Here is a 15,004-nt window from a genome sequence, read left to right on the forward strand (position 1 = left end):
CCAGCCTTCTCATCTACCAAGTATCTAGGGTGGTTCTGCTTCAGTGACTGTTCCCCTTATTACAGAAGCACTTAGTCTTGGGCTTGGGTTCAACTTTGGGTTTCTTCACTAGAACAGCAACTGATTTTTTGTTCCATGAAGTATCCCTTTCTTGCCCTTGCCCTTCTTGAAACTAGTGGTTTTACTAACCATCAACGATTGATGCTCCCTTTTGATTTCTACTTTCGCGGTGTCGCGAATAGCTCAAGGATCATATCTATCCCTGATATGTTATAGTTCATCACAAAGCTCTAGCAGCTTGGTGGCAATGACTTCGGAGAAACATCACTGTCTCATCTGGAAGATCAACTCCCACTCGATTCAAATGATTGTTGTACTCAGACAATCTGAGCACAAGCTCAACAATTGAGCTTTTCTCCCTTAGTTTGCAGGCTAAGAAAATCGTCGGAGGTCTTATACCTCTTGACGTGGCCACGAGCCTGAAATCCCAATTTCAGCCATCGAAACATCTCATATGTTTCGCGATGTTTCAAAACATCTTCGGTGCCTCAACTCTAAACCGTTTAACTGAACTATCACGTAGTTATCAAAATGTGTATGTCAGACGTTCGCAACATCCACAGACAACGTTCGAGGTTCAGCACACCGAGCGGTACATTAAGGACATAAGACTTCTATGAAGCAATGAGGACAATCCTCAGTTTACGGACCTAGTCCGCATAATTGCTACTATCAACTTTCAACTAAATTTTCTCTAGGAACATATCTAAACAGTAGAACTGAAGCGCGAGCTACGACATAATTTGCGAAGACCTTTTGACTATGTTCAGGATAATTAAGTTCATCTTATGAACTCCTACTCAGATAGACATCCCTCTAGTCATCTAAATGATTACATGATCCGAGTCAACTAGGCCGTGTCCTATCATCACGTGAGACGGACTAGTCATCATCGGTGAACATCTTCATGTTGATCGTGTCTACCATACGACTCATGCTCGTCTTGGGTTTCGTAGTAATTTCAAAAAAATTCCTACGCACACGCAAGATCATGGTGATGCATAGCAACGAGAGGGGAGAGTGTTGTCTACGTACCCACGCAGACCGACTGCGGAAGCGTTGACGCAACGTAGAGGAAGTAGTCGTACGTCTTCCCGATCCGACCGATCCAAGCACCGTTACTCCGGCACCTCCGAGTTCTTAGCACACGTATAGCTCGATGACAATCCCCGAGCTCCGATCCAGCAAAGCGTTGGGGAAGAGTTCCGTCAGCACGACGGCGTGGTGACGATCTTGATGTTCTATCCTCGCAGAGCTTCGCCTAAGCACCGCTACAATATGATCGAGGTGGAATTTGGTGGCAGGGGGCACCGCACACGGCTAAGGAACGATCTCAAGATCAACTTGTGTGTCTAGAGGTGCCCCCTGCCTCCGTATATAAAGGAGCCAAGGGGGAGGGGGCCTCCGGCCAGGAGGAGGGCGCAGGAGGAGTCCTACTCCTACCAGGAGTAGGACCCCCCCCCCCAATCCTAGTTGGACTAGGATTCCCTGAGGGGGAAAGAGAGAGAGGGGGCCGGCCACCTCTCCTAGTCCTAATAGGACTAGGGGAGGGGGGAGGCACGCGGCCACCTTGGGCTGCCCCTTTCTCCTTTCCACTAAAGCCCATTAAGGCCCATATGGCTCCCGGGGGGTTCCGGTAACCTCCCGGTACTCCGGTAAAATCCCGATTTCACCCGGAACACTTCCGATATCCAAATATAGGCTTCCAATATATCAATCTTTATGTCTCGACCATTTCGAGACTCCTCGTCATGTCTGTGATCACATCCGGGACTCCGAACTATCTTCGGTACATCAAAATGCATAAACTCATAGTAACTGTCATCGTAACGTTAAGCGTGCGAACCCTAAGGTTCGAGAACAATGTAGACATGACCGAGACACGTCTCCGGTCAATAACCAATAGCGGGACCTGGATGCCCATATTGGCTCCTACATATTCTACGAAGATCTTTATCGGTCAGACCACATAACAACATACGTTGTTCCCTTTGTTATCGGTATGTTACTTGCCCAAGATTCGATCGTCGGTATCCAATACCTAATTCAATCTCGTTACCGGCAAGTCTCTTTACTCGTTCCTGTAATACATCATCTCAGAACTAACATATTAGTTGCAGTGCTTGCAAGGCTTATGTGATGTGCATCACCGAGAGGGCCCAGAGATACCTCTCCGACAATCGGAGTGACAAATCCTAATCTCGAAATACGCCAACCCAACATCTACCTTTGGTAACACATGTAGTACTCCTTTATTATCACCCAGTTACGTTGTGACGTTTGGTAGCACCCAAAGTGTTCCTCCGGCAAACGGGAGTTGCATAATCTCATAGTCATAGGAACATGTATAAGTCATGAAGAAAGCAATAACAACATACTAAACGATCGGGTGCTAAGCTAATGGAATGGGTCATGTCAATCATATCATTCAACCAATGATGTGACCTCGTTAATCAAATAACAACTCTTTGTTCATGGTTAGGAAACATAACCATCTTTGATTAATGAGCTAGTCAAGTAGTGGCATACCAGTGACACTCTGTTTGTCTATGTATTCACACATGTATTATGTTTCCGGTTAATACAATTCTAGCATGAATAATAAACATTTATCATGATATAAGGAAATAAATAGTAACTTTATTATTGCCTCTAGGGCATATTTCCTTCAGTCTCCCACTTGCACTAGAGTCAATAATCTAGATCACATCACCATGTGATTAACATCGATAGTTCACATCATCATGTGATTAACACCCATAGTTCACATCTCCATGTGACCAATACCCAAAGGGTTTACTAGATTCAGTAATCTAGTTCACATCGCTATGTGATTAACACCCAAAGAGTACTAAGGTGTGATCATGTTTTGCTTGTGAGAGAATCTTAGTCAACGGGTCTGCCACATTCAGATCCGCATGTATTTTGCAAATTTCTATGTCAACAATGCTCTGCATGGAGCCACTCTAGCTAATTGCTCCCACTTTCAATATGTATCTAGACCGAGACTTAGAGTCATCTAGATTAGTGTCAAAACTTGCATCAGCGTAACCCTTTACGACGAACTTTTTTCACTTCCATAATCGAGAAACATATCCTTATTCCACTAAGGATAATTTTTGACCGCTGTCCAGTGATCTACTCCTAGATCACTATTGTACTCCCTTGCCAAACTCAGTGGTAGGGTATACAACAGATTTGGTACACAGCATGGCATACTTTATAGAACCTATGACCAAGGCATAGGGAATGACATTCATTCTCTTTCTATCTTCTGCCGTGGTCGGGCTTTGAGTCTTACTCAATTTCACACCTTGTAACATAGGAAAGAAACTCTTTCTTTGACTGTTCCATTTTGAACTACTTCAAAATCTTGTCAAGGTATGTATTTACTGAAAAAACTTATCAAGCGTCTTGATCTATCTCTATAGATCTTGATGCTCAATATGTAAGCAGCTTCACCGAAGTCTTTCTTTGATAAACTCCTTTCAAACACTCCTTTATGCTTTACAGAATAATTCTACATTATTTCCGATCAACAATATGTCATTCACATATACTTATCAGAAATGTTGTAGTGCTCCCACTCACTTTCTTGTAAATACAGGCTTCACCGCAAGTCTGTATAAAATTATATGCTTTGATCAACTTATCAAAGCGTGTATTCCAACTCCGAGATGCTTGCACCAGTCCATAGATGAATTGCTGGAGCTTGCATATTTTGTTAGCACCTTTAGGATTGACAAAACGTACTGGTTGCATCATATACAACTCTTCTTTAAGAAATCCATTAAGGAATGCAGTTTTGTTTATCCATTTGCCAGATTTCATAAAATGCGGCAATTGCTAACATGATTCAGACAGACTTAAGCATAGATACGAGTGAGAAACTCGTAGTCAACACTTTGAACTTGTCGAAAACCTTTTGCGACAATTCTAGGTTTGTAGATAGTAACACTACTATCAACGTCCGTCTTCCTCTTGAAGATCCATTTATTTTCTATGGCTTGCCGATCATCGGGCAAGTCAACCAAAGTCCACACTTTGTTCTCATATATGGATCCCATCTCAGATTTCATGGCCTCAAACCATTTCGCGGAATCTGGGCTCACCATTGCTTCTTCATAGTTCATAGATCCGTCATGGTCTAGTAACATAACCTCCAGAAACGGAATTACCGTACCACTCTGGTGCGGACCTCACTCTGGTTTACCTACGAGATTCGGTAGTAACTTGATCCGAAGTTTCATGATCATTATCATTAGCTTCCTCACTAATTGGTGTAGGAGTCACAGAAATAGGTTTCTGTGATGTACTACTTTCCAATAAGGGAGCAGGTACGGTTACCTCGTCAAGTTCTACTTTCCTCCCACTCACTTCTTTCGAGAGAAACTCCTTCTCTAGAAAGGATCCATTCTTAGAAATGAATGTCTTGCCTTCGGATCTGTGATAGAAGGTGTACCCAACCGTCTCCTTTGGGTATCCTATGAAGACATATTTCTCCGATTTGAGTTTGAGCTTATCGAGATGAAACTTTTTCACATAAGCATCGCAACTCCAAACTTTAAGAAACGACAGCTTAGGTTTCTTGCTAAACCATAGTTCACACGGTGTCGTCTCAACGGATTTAGAAGGTGCCCTATTTAACGTGAATGCAGCTGTCTCTAATGCATAACCCCAAAATGATAGTGGTAGATCGGTAAGAGACATCATAGATCGCACCATATCTAATAAAGTACGGCTATGACATTCGGACACACCATTACATTGTGGTGTTTCAGGTGGCATGAGTAGTGAAACTATTTCACATTGTTTTTAACTGAAGGCCAAACTCGTAACTCAAATACTCTTCTCTACGATCAGGTCGTAGAAACTTTATTTTCTTGTTACGATGATTTTTCACTTCACTCCGAAATTCTTCGAAATTTTCAAATGTTTCAGACTTATGTTTCATCAAGTAGATATACTCATATCTGCTCAAATCATCTGTGAAGATCAGAAAATAATGATACCTGTCGCGAGCCTCAATATTCATTGGACCACATACATCAGTATGTATGATTTTCAACAAATCTGTTGCTCGCTCCATTGTTCTGAAGAACGGAGTTTTAGTCATCTTGCCCATGAGGCATGGTTCGTAAGCATCAACTGATTCATAATCAAGTGATTCCAAAAGCCCATCAGCATGGAGTTTCTTCATGCGCTTTACACCAATATGACCTAAACTGCAGTGCCACAAATAAGTTGCACTATCATTATTAACTTTGCATCTTTTGGTTTCAATATTATGATTATGTGTATCACTACGATCGAGATCCAACGAACTATTTTCATTGGGTGTGTAACCATATAAGGTTTTATTCATGTAAACGGAACAACAATTTATTCTCTTACTTAAATGAATAACCGTATTACAATAAACATGATCAAATCATATTCATGCTCAACTCAAACACCAAATAACACTTATTTAGCTTCAACACTAATCCCGAAATTATAGGGAGTGTGCGATGATGATCATATCAATCTTGGAACCACTTCCAACACACATCGTCACTTCACCCTTAACTAGTCTCTGTTTATTCTGTAACTCCCGTTTCGAGTTACTAATCTTAGCAACTGAACTAGTATCAAATACCGAGGGGTTGCTATAAACACTAGTAAAGTACACATCAATAACATGTATATCAAATATACTTATGTTCACTTTGCCATCCTTCTTATCCGCCAATCACTTGGGGTAGTTCCGCTTCCAGTGACCAGTCCCTTTGCAGTAGAAGCACTTAGTCTCAGGCTTAGGATCAGACTTGGGCTTCTTCACTTGAGCAGCAACTTTCTTGCCGTTCTTCTTGAAGTTCCCCTTCTTCCCTTTGCCCTTTTCTTGAAACTAGTGGTCTTGTCAACCATCAACACTTGATGTTTTTCTTGGTTTCTACCTTCGTTGATTTCAGCATCACGAAGAGCTTGGGAGTTGTTTCCGTTATCCCTTGCATATTATAGTTCATCACGAAGTTCTACTAACTTGGTGATGGTGACTAGAGAATTCTGTCAATCACTATCTTATCTGGAAGATTAACTCCCACTTGATTCAAGCGATTGTAGTACCCAGACAATCTGGGCACTTGCTCACGAGTTGAGCGATTCTCCTCCATCTTTTAGCTATAGAACTTGTTGGAGACTTCATATCTCTCAACTCAGGTATTTGCTTGAAATATTAACTTCAACTCCTAGAACATCTCATATGGTCCATGACGTTCAAAACGTCTTTGAAGTCCCGATTCCAAGCCATTAAGCATGGTGCACTAAACTATCAAGTAGTCATCATATTGAGCTATCCAAACGTTCATAACGTCTGCATCTGCTCCTGCAATAGGTCTGTCACCTAGCGGTGCATCAAGGACATAATTCTTCTGTGCAGCAATGAGGATAAACCTCAGATCACGGATCCAATCCGCATCATTGCTACTAACATCTTTCAACACAATTTTCTCTAGGAACATATCAAAATAAACACAGGGAAGCAACAACGTGAGCTATTGATCTACAACATAATTTGCAAAATACTACCAGGACTAAGTTCATGATAAATTTAAGTTCAATTAATCATATTACTTAAGAACTCCCACTTAGATAGACATCCCTCTAATCCTCTAAGTGATTACGTGATCCAAATCAACTAAACCATGTCCGATCATCACGTGAGATGGAGTAGTTTCATCGGTGAACATCATTATGGTGACCATATCTACTATATGATTCACGCTCGACCTTTCGGTCTCCGTGTTCCGAGGCCATATCTGTATATGCTTGGCTCATCAAGTATAACCTGAGTATTCCGCGTGTGCAACTGTTTTGCACCCGTTGTATTTTAACGTAGAGCCTATCACACCCGATCATCACGTGGTGTCTCAGCATGAAGAACTTTCGCAACGGTGCATACTCAGGGAGAACACTTCTTGATAATTTAGTGAGAGATCATCTTATAATGCTACCGTCAATCAAAGCAAGATAAGATGCCTAAAAGATAAACATCACATGCAATCAATATAAGTGATATGATATGGCCATCATCATCTTGTGCTTGTGATCTCCATCTCCGAAGCACCGTCGTGATCACCATCGTCACCGGCGCGACACCTTGATCTCCATCGTAGCATCATTGTCGTCTCGCCAATCTTATGCTTCCATGACTATCACTACCGCTTAGTAATAAAGTAAAGCATTACATCGCGATTGCATTGCATACAATAAATCGACAACCATATGGCTCCTGCCAGTTGCCGATAACTCGGTTACAAAACATGATCATCTCATACAATAAAATTTAGCATCATGCCTTGACCATATCACATCACAACATGCCCTGCAAAAACAAGTTAGACGTCCTCTACTTTGTTGTTGCAAGTTTTACGTGGCTGCTACGGGCTTAAGCAAGAACCAATCTCACCTACGCATCAAAACCACAATGATAGTTTGTCAAATAGACTCCGTTTTAACCTTCGCAAGGACCGGGCGTAGCCACACTTGGTTCAACTAAAGTTGGAGAGACTGTCGCCCGCAAGCCACCTATGTGCAAAGCACGTCGGGAGAACCGGTCTCGCATAAGCGTACGCGTAATGTCGGTCCGGGTCGTCTCGTCCAACAATGCCGCCGAACCAAAGTATGACATGCTGGTAGGCAGTATGACTTATATCGCCCACAACTCACTTGTGTTCTACTCGTGCATATAACATCAAACCATAAAACCTAGGCTCGGATGCCACTGTTGGGTTTCGTAGTAATTTCAAAAAATTTCCTACGCACACACAAGATCATGGTGATGCATAGCAACGAGAAGGGAGAGTGTTGTCTACGTACCCACGCAGACCGACTGCGGAAGCGTTGACGCAACGTAGAGGAAGTAGTCGTACGTCTTCCCGATCCGACCGATCCAGGCACCGTTACTCCAGCACCTCCGAGTTCTTAGCACACGTACAGCTCGATGACGATCCCCGAGCTCCGATCCAGCAAAGCGTTGGGGAAGAGTTCCGTCAGCACGACGGCGTGGTGATGATCTTGATGTTCTATCCTCGCAGAGCTTCGCCTAAGCACCGCTACAATATGATCGAGGTGGAATTTGGTGGTAGGGGCACCGCACACGGCTAAGGAACGATCTCAAGGATCAACTTGTGTGTCTAGAGGTGCCCCCTGCCTCCGTATATAAAGGAGCCAAGGGGGAGGGGGCCTCTGGCCAGGAGGAGGGCGCAGGAGGAGTCCTACTCCTACCGGGAGTAGGATTCCCCCCCAATCCTAGTTGGACTAGGATTCCCCAAGGGGGAAAGAGAGAGAGGGGGCCGGCCACCTCTCCTAGTCCTAATAGGACTAGGGGAGGGGGGAGGCGCGCGGCCAGCTTGGGCTGCCCCTTTCTCCTTTCCACTAAAGCCCATTAAGGCCCATATGGCTCCCGGGGGGTTCCGGTAACCTCCCGGTACTCCGGTAAAATCCCGATTTCACCCGGAACACTTCTGATATCCAAATATAGGCTTCCAATATATCAATCTTTATGTCTCGACCATTTCGAGACTCCTCGTCATGTCCGTGATCACATCCGGGACTCCGAACTATCTTCGGTACATCAAAATGCATAAACTCATAATAACTGTCATCGTAACGTTAAGCGTGCGGACCCTACGGTTCGTGAACAATGTAGACATGACCGAGACACGTCTCTGGTCAATAACCAATAGCGGGACCTGGATGCCCATATTGGCTCCTACATATTCTATGAAGATCTTTATCGGTCAGACCGCATAACAACATACATTGTTCCCTTTGTTATCGGTATGTTACTTGCCCGAGATTCGATCGTCGGTATCCAATACCTAGTTCAATCTCGTTACCGTCAAGTCTCTTTACTCGTTCCTGTAATACATCATCTCACAACTAACATATTAGTTGCAGTGTTTGCAAGGCTTATGTGATGTGCATCACTGAGAGGGCCCAGAGATACCTCTCCGACAATCGGTGTGACAAATCCTAATCTCGAAATACGCCAACCCAACATCTACCTTTGGAAACACATGTAGTACTCCTTTATAATCACCCAGTTACGTTGTGAAGTTTGGTAGCACCCAAAGTGTTCCTCCGGCAAACGGGAGTTGCATAATCTCATAGTCATAGGAACATGTATAAGTCATGAAGAAAGCAATAGCAACATACTAAACGATCGGGTGCTAAGCTAATGGAATGGGTCATGTCAATCAGATCATTCAACCAATGATGTGACCTCGTTAATCAAATAACAACTCTTTGTTCATGGTTAGGAAACATAACCATCTTTGATTAATGAGCTAGTCAAGTAGAGGCATACTAGTGACACTCTGTTTGTCTATGTATTCACACATGTATTATGTTTCCGGTTAATACAATTCTAGCATGAATAATAAACATTTATCATGATATAAGGAAATAAATAGTAACTTTATTATTGCCTCTAGGGCATATTTCCTTCAGCTCGACCTTTCGGTCTCTTGTGTTCCGAGGCCATGTCTGTACATGCTAGGCTCGTCAAGTCAACCTAAGTGTTTTGCATGTGTTCCGAGGCCATGTATGTACATGCTAGGCTCGTCAACACCCGTTGTATTCAAACATAAGAATCTATCACACCCGATCATCACGTGGTGCTTCGAAACAACGAACTGTCGTAACGATGCACAGTTAGGGGGAACACTTTCTTGAAATTTTAAAGAGGGATCATCTTATTTACTACCGTTGTTCTAAGCAAATAAGATGCAAAAACATGATAAACATCACATGCAATCAAATAGTGACATGATATGGCCATCATCACTTTGCTCCTTTTGATCTCCATCTTCGGGGCTCCATGATCATCATCGTCACCGGCATGACACCATGATCTCCATCATCATGATCTCCATCATCGTGTCTTCATGAAGTTGTCTCGCCAACTATTACTTCTACTACTACAACTAACGGTTAGCAATAAAGTAAAGTAATTACATGACGTTTATGTTGACACGCAGGTCATAAATAAATTAAGACAACTCCTATGGCTCCTGCCGGTTGTCATTCTCATCGACATGCAAGTCGTGATTCCTATTACAAGAACATGATCATCTCATACATCACATATATCATTCATCACATCCTTTGGGCCATATCACATCACATGGCATACCCTGCAAAAACAAGTTAGACGTCCTCTAATTGTTGTTTGCATGTTTTACGTGGCTGCTATGGGTTTCTAGCAAGAACGTTTCTTACCTACGCAAAGACCACAACGTGATATGCCAATTGCTATTTACCCTTCATAAGGACCCTTTTCATCGAATCCGATCCGACTAAAGTGGGAGAGACAGACACCCGTCAGCCACCTTATACAACTAGTGCATGTTAGTCGGTGGAACCGGTCTCACGTAAGCGTACGTATAAGGTTGGTCCGGGCCGCTTCATGCCACAATGCCGCCGAATCAAGATTGGACTAGTAACGGTAAGCATATTGAACAAAATCAACGCCCACAAATACTTTGTGTTCTACTCGTGCATAGAATCTACGCAATAGACCTAGCTCATGATGCCACTGTTGGGGAACGTAGCAGAAATTCAAAATTTTCCTACGTGTCACCAAGATCTATCTATGGAGAGACCAGCAACAAGGGGAAGGAGAGTGCATCTACATACCCTTGTAGATCGCTAAGCGGAAGCGTTCAAGTGAACGGGGTTGATGGAGTCGTACTCGTCGTGATCCAAATCACCGGAGATCCTAGTGCCGAACGGACGGCACCTCCGCGTTCAACACACGTACAGCCCGATGACGTCTCCCAGGCCTTGATCCAGCAAGGAGAGAGGGAGAGTTTGAGGAAGACTCCATCCAGCAGCAGCACAACGGCGTGGTGGTGGTGGAGGAGCGTGGCAATCCTGCAGGGCTTCGCCAAGCACCACGGGAGAGGAGAAGGACTTGGGAGAGGGGGAGGGCTGCGCCAGAACCTTGGTGTGGCTGCCCTCCCACCCCCCACATATATATAGGGGCAAGGGAGAGCGGGGGGGCGCAGCCTTGGCCCTTCCTCCAAGGAAGGGTGCGGCCAGGGAGGAGTCCATCCTCCCCAAGGCACCTAGGAGGTGCCTTCCCCTTTTAGGACTCTTCCTTTCCCTTATCTCTTGGTGCATGGACCTCTTGGGGCTGGTGCCCTTGGCCCATATAGGCCAAGGCGCACACCCCTACAGCCCATGTGGCCCCCCGGGGCAGGTGGACCCCTTTGGTGGACCCCCGGACCCCTTTCGGCACTCCCAGTACAATACCGATAATGCGCGAAACTTTTCTGGCGACCAAAACAAGACTTCCCATATATAAATCTTTACCTCCGGACCATTCCGGAACTCCTCGTGACGTCCGGGATCTCATCCGGGACTCTGAACAACTTTCGGTAACCACATACAAACTTCCTTTATAACCCTAGCGTCATTGAACCTTAAGTGTGTAGACCCTACGGGTTCGGGAACCATGCAGACATGACCGAGACGTTCTCCGGTCAATAACCAACAGCGGGATCTGGATACCCATGTTGGCTCCCACATGTTCCACGATGATCTCATCGGATGAACCACGATGTCAAGGACTTAATCAATCCCGTATACAATTCCCTTTGTCTATCGGTACGATACTTGCCCGAGATTCGATCGTCGGTATTCCGATACCTTGTTCAATCTCGTTAGCGGCAAGTCTCTTTACTCGTTCCGTAACACATCATCCCGTGATCAACTCCTTGATCACATTGTGCACATTATGATGATGTCCTACCGAGTGGGCCCAGAGATACCTCTCCGTCACACGGAGTGACAAATCCCAGTCTCGATTCGTGCCAACCCAACAGACACTTTTGGAGATACCCGTAGTGCACCTTTATAGTCACCCAGTTACGTTGTGACGTTTGGCACACCCAAAGTATTCCTACGGTATCCGGGAGTTGCACAATCTCATGGTCTAAGGAAATGATACTTGACATTAGAAAAGCTTTAGCATACGAACTACATGATCTTGTGCTAGGCTTAGGATTGGGTCTTGTCCATCACATCATTCTCCTAATGATGTGATCCCATTATCAACGACATCCAATGTCCATGGTTAGGAAACCGTAACCATCTATTGATCAACGAGCTAGTCAACTAGAGGCTTACTAGGGACATGGTGTTGTCTATGTATCCACACATGTATCTGAGTTTCCTATCAATACAATTCTAGCATGGATAATAAACGATTATCATGAACAAGGAAATATAATAATAATCAATTTATTATTGCCTCTAGGGCATATTTCCAACAGCGGGGGGAAGAGAAAGGGCGAGAGCACGCTGTTGGGGAGCCCCGAGCCGGCTACTTATCAGGGGCTGCTTCCGAGTGGTTGACCGGTAGGCCCAGGCGATCCCGTCAAATCCCGCAACAGGCGCGCGCGCGGTATGTGGCGAAAAAGGTGGCGCGGAGATCGAGGAACTTCCATCCTATCCCATCCGATTACTGGGGCCGCGCGCGTCCCTCTCGCTTCCCGAAGTTCAAATTCCGCGAAATCCGCGGGCTGCAGAACAACTCGTCAAACAGAAGATCCCGCTCGTGCCGGCACTCGATATTTCACAAGTAAGGAAATTCACTCGACGAGAGACCAAGAATGGATCAAGGTGACCGAAAGAAGTTGACAACGTCATCCGTGACGATCGATCCAATGCAAGACATTCATATGACGCTAAGAACCAGGCGGAAGGACCCCCAACTCCTTCCTCACTCGAACCTCGATCCATTCGGGGGCTAATGATGAAGCTATGTACTTAGGGTAGGGGCATGGACCTGTCCTAGGAGCCCTACCCAAGGACATCCCTAGAAGAAATCACCTTTCAATCGACTTGAAAGTATCCCACTCGACAGATTCAAGACACTCGGCCAGGAAGCCATCACTCGACCATGAAGCCAACCACTCGACTGAAAGGAGATCTAAAGTCACTCCGCAGGCAAACGGTCGGCTATTAAGTAGTCTTTGTGGTCATCATAGCACTTTATTAGGGACATTACCAGTAACGCCCTGTCTTAATGTATTTTAACCCCGCATTACTGAGGGCCGGAGGGGCTGGCGAACTCTATATAAGCCACCCCCCTCCTCAGTAGCAAGGGTTCACACCCCTGTTATTCACACGCCTATAATCCAATCGACCGCCTCCGGGCACTGAGACGTAGGGCTGTTACTTCCTCTGCGAAGGGCCTGAACTCGTACATCCTGGTGTGTTTACAACCTCTCCACAGCTGAGATCTAGCCTCTCCATACACCCCCCCTACATCACTATCAGAGTTAGAACCACGACAGTGGGGCCCGATGACAGAGCTCTGCGGGGCTCGGGTGCTCTCGACGCGGCGGCATGGCCGTTGGCTACGGGGCGGCATGGTGGGCGGTTGGCTGGCGGCGCCGGCTCGACCCAGATCTGGGCCCTTTCAGGTCTCATCTGCGCTGGGGCGGACCCGTGGGTTGGGGCGCGCTGGCGTTGCTCCCTGGTGGTGAGGCTTGGCAGCCGTGACTGCGGTGGTGATGTCCGGCGGCCGGTGTGCTGCAGCGTGGCTGTAGGGACTGTCCGGACCCGTTGGGGTCCGGCCGGGCCGGTGGCAGCCTGGCAGGTCCCTGTTGCTATGTCTGGTCGGCTCCGCGCGGCGGTGGAGGTGGTTCCCTCCTGTTGGCTGCGTTGCGGTTATCATCGAGTCCGGTGTGTCCTCGTCCTACCTTCAGGTCTCGTGTTGGTGGCCTCAGTGAGATGGTGAAGATGGTGCAGTGTCCGTGGTGGCACATGCTGGTGGGCGGCGCGCTTCCGATTGTCTAGGGTGGTGGTAGTGGTTTCGAGGCAGAAGAAATCTCTGGCGGCTCGTTCGCCACCGGCACGGCTGTGCCCGTGGGCGTTCCTGGACCCTCCCGAGGGGCGTAGGTGATACCCCTTTCCCACTGCCATCCATGTACTTTGAGAAACCCTAGGACTTGTCCAGGCAGCAGTGGCGTCGCCGTCGCATTCCTTCATGAAGGTGTTGCTTGATACGCGAGGTTTCGGAGTGCTTGGCGGGTGGTGGTACTTCCCCGGAGGGTGCAGCGGGTGTCGGCCATCTTTGCTTAGTTGAGCTGCCAGCGTCAACATTTGTTTCTTTTTTTTCCTTTCTCTCCTTTTCTCTTTTGGGCTCGTTTGTGCTGCGGCCCCAGCAAACTGATTGTATCGGTTGGTCGTTGCTTTATTATAATCTAAAGCGGGGAGACCCTTTTTCGTCTACTCCTCTCCAGCCTTTGCGCGTTCTCCGCCACTGTCCGCACTGTCCGTACTGTTGCGTGGACCGCCACTGCCATCCTGACTTGAGCCCTCACGGAGCACCTCCAACTCCCTACCACGCCCCCTCATGTAGGTAGCCCATGGTGGAAGGTACGACGTCGCCCACACCCTCCGGCCGCTTGAGCTCTACCTCCGCCAGCAGGACATCCCGGACCCCTTCGCCTAGCTCCGCTACTTTCTACAACAGCTCATGTCGGCATTGAGTTCGGCACACATGAGGTGCTCAACAAAATAGGAAGAGAGATAGAAGCAACTTGAAATATGGGTAGAGCATTATAGGTAAATTGTTGCTGGGAGCCAATTATGTGCTCTACATATTATAGATACAATTCCTAAAAGTGCTTTTAGGTACTCCCTCCGGACGGGAATATAAGTTGAGCACCGGAATTTAGGTCATCAATTTAACTAGCGAAACATGTATAATATACCACAAAAAATTATGTTTAGAAACTTCATTCGACGATGAATCTAAAGATATATTTTTTATGGCATACAACACATATTTCACTAGTTAAATCTAAGACCTAAAAACACGTGTCCGACTTATATTCCCATCCGGAGGGAGTAGGGAAATTTAGATAGACTGGTAACTGGTATACTT

The sequence above is a fragment of the Triticum urartu genome, chromosome 6A (assembly GCF_056163025.1).
Source record: "Triticum urartu cultivar PI428250 chromosome 6A, HENAU_Tu73, whole genome shotgun sequence".
In the NCBI taxonomy this organism is placed as follows: Eukaryota; Viridiplantae; Streptophyta; class Magnoliopsida; order Poales; family Poaceae; genus Triticum; species Triticum urartu.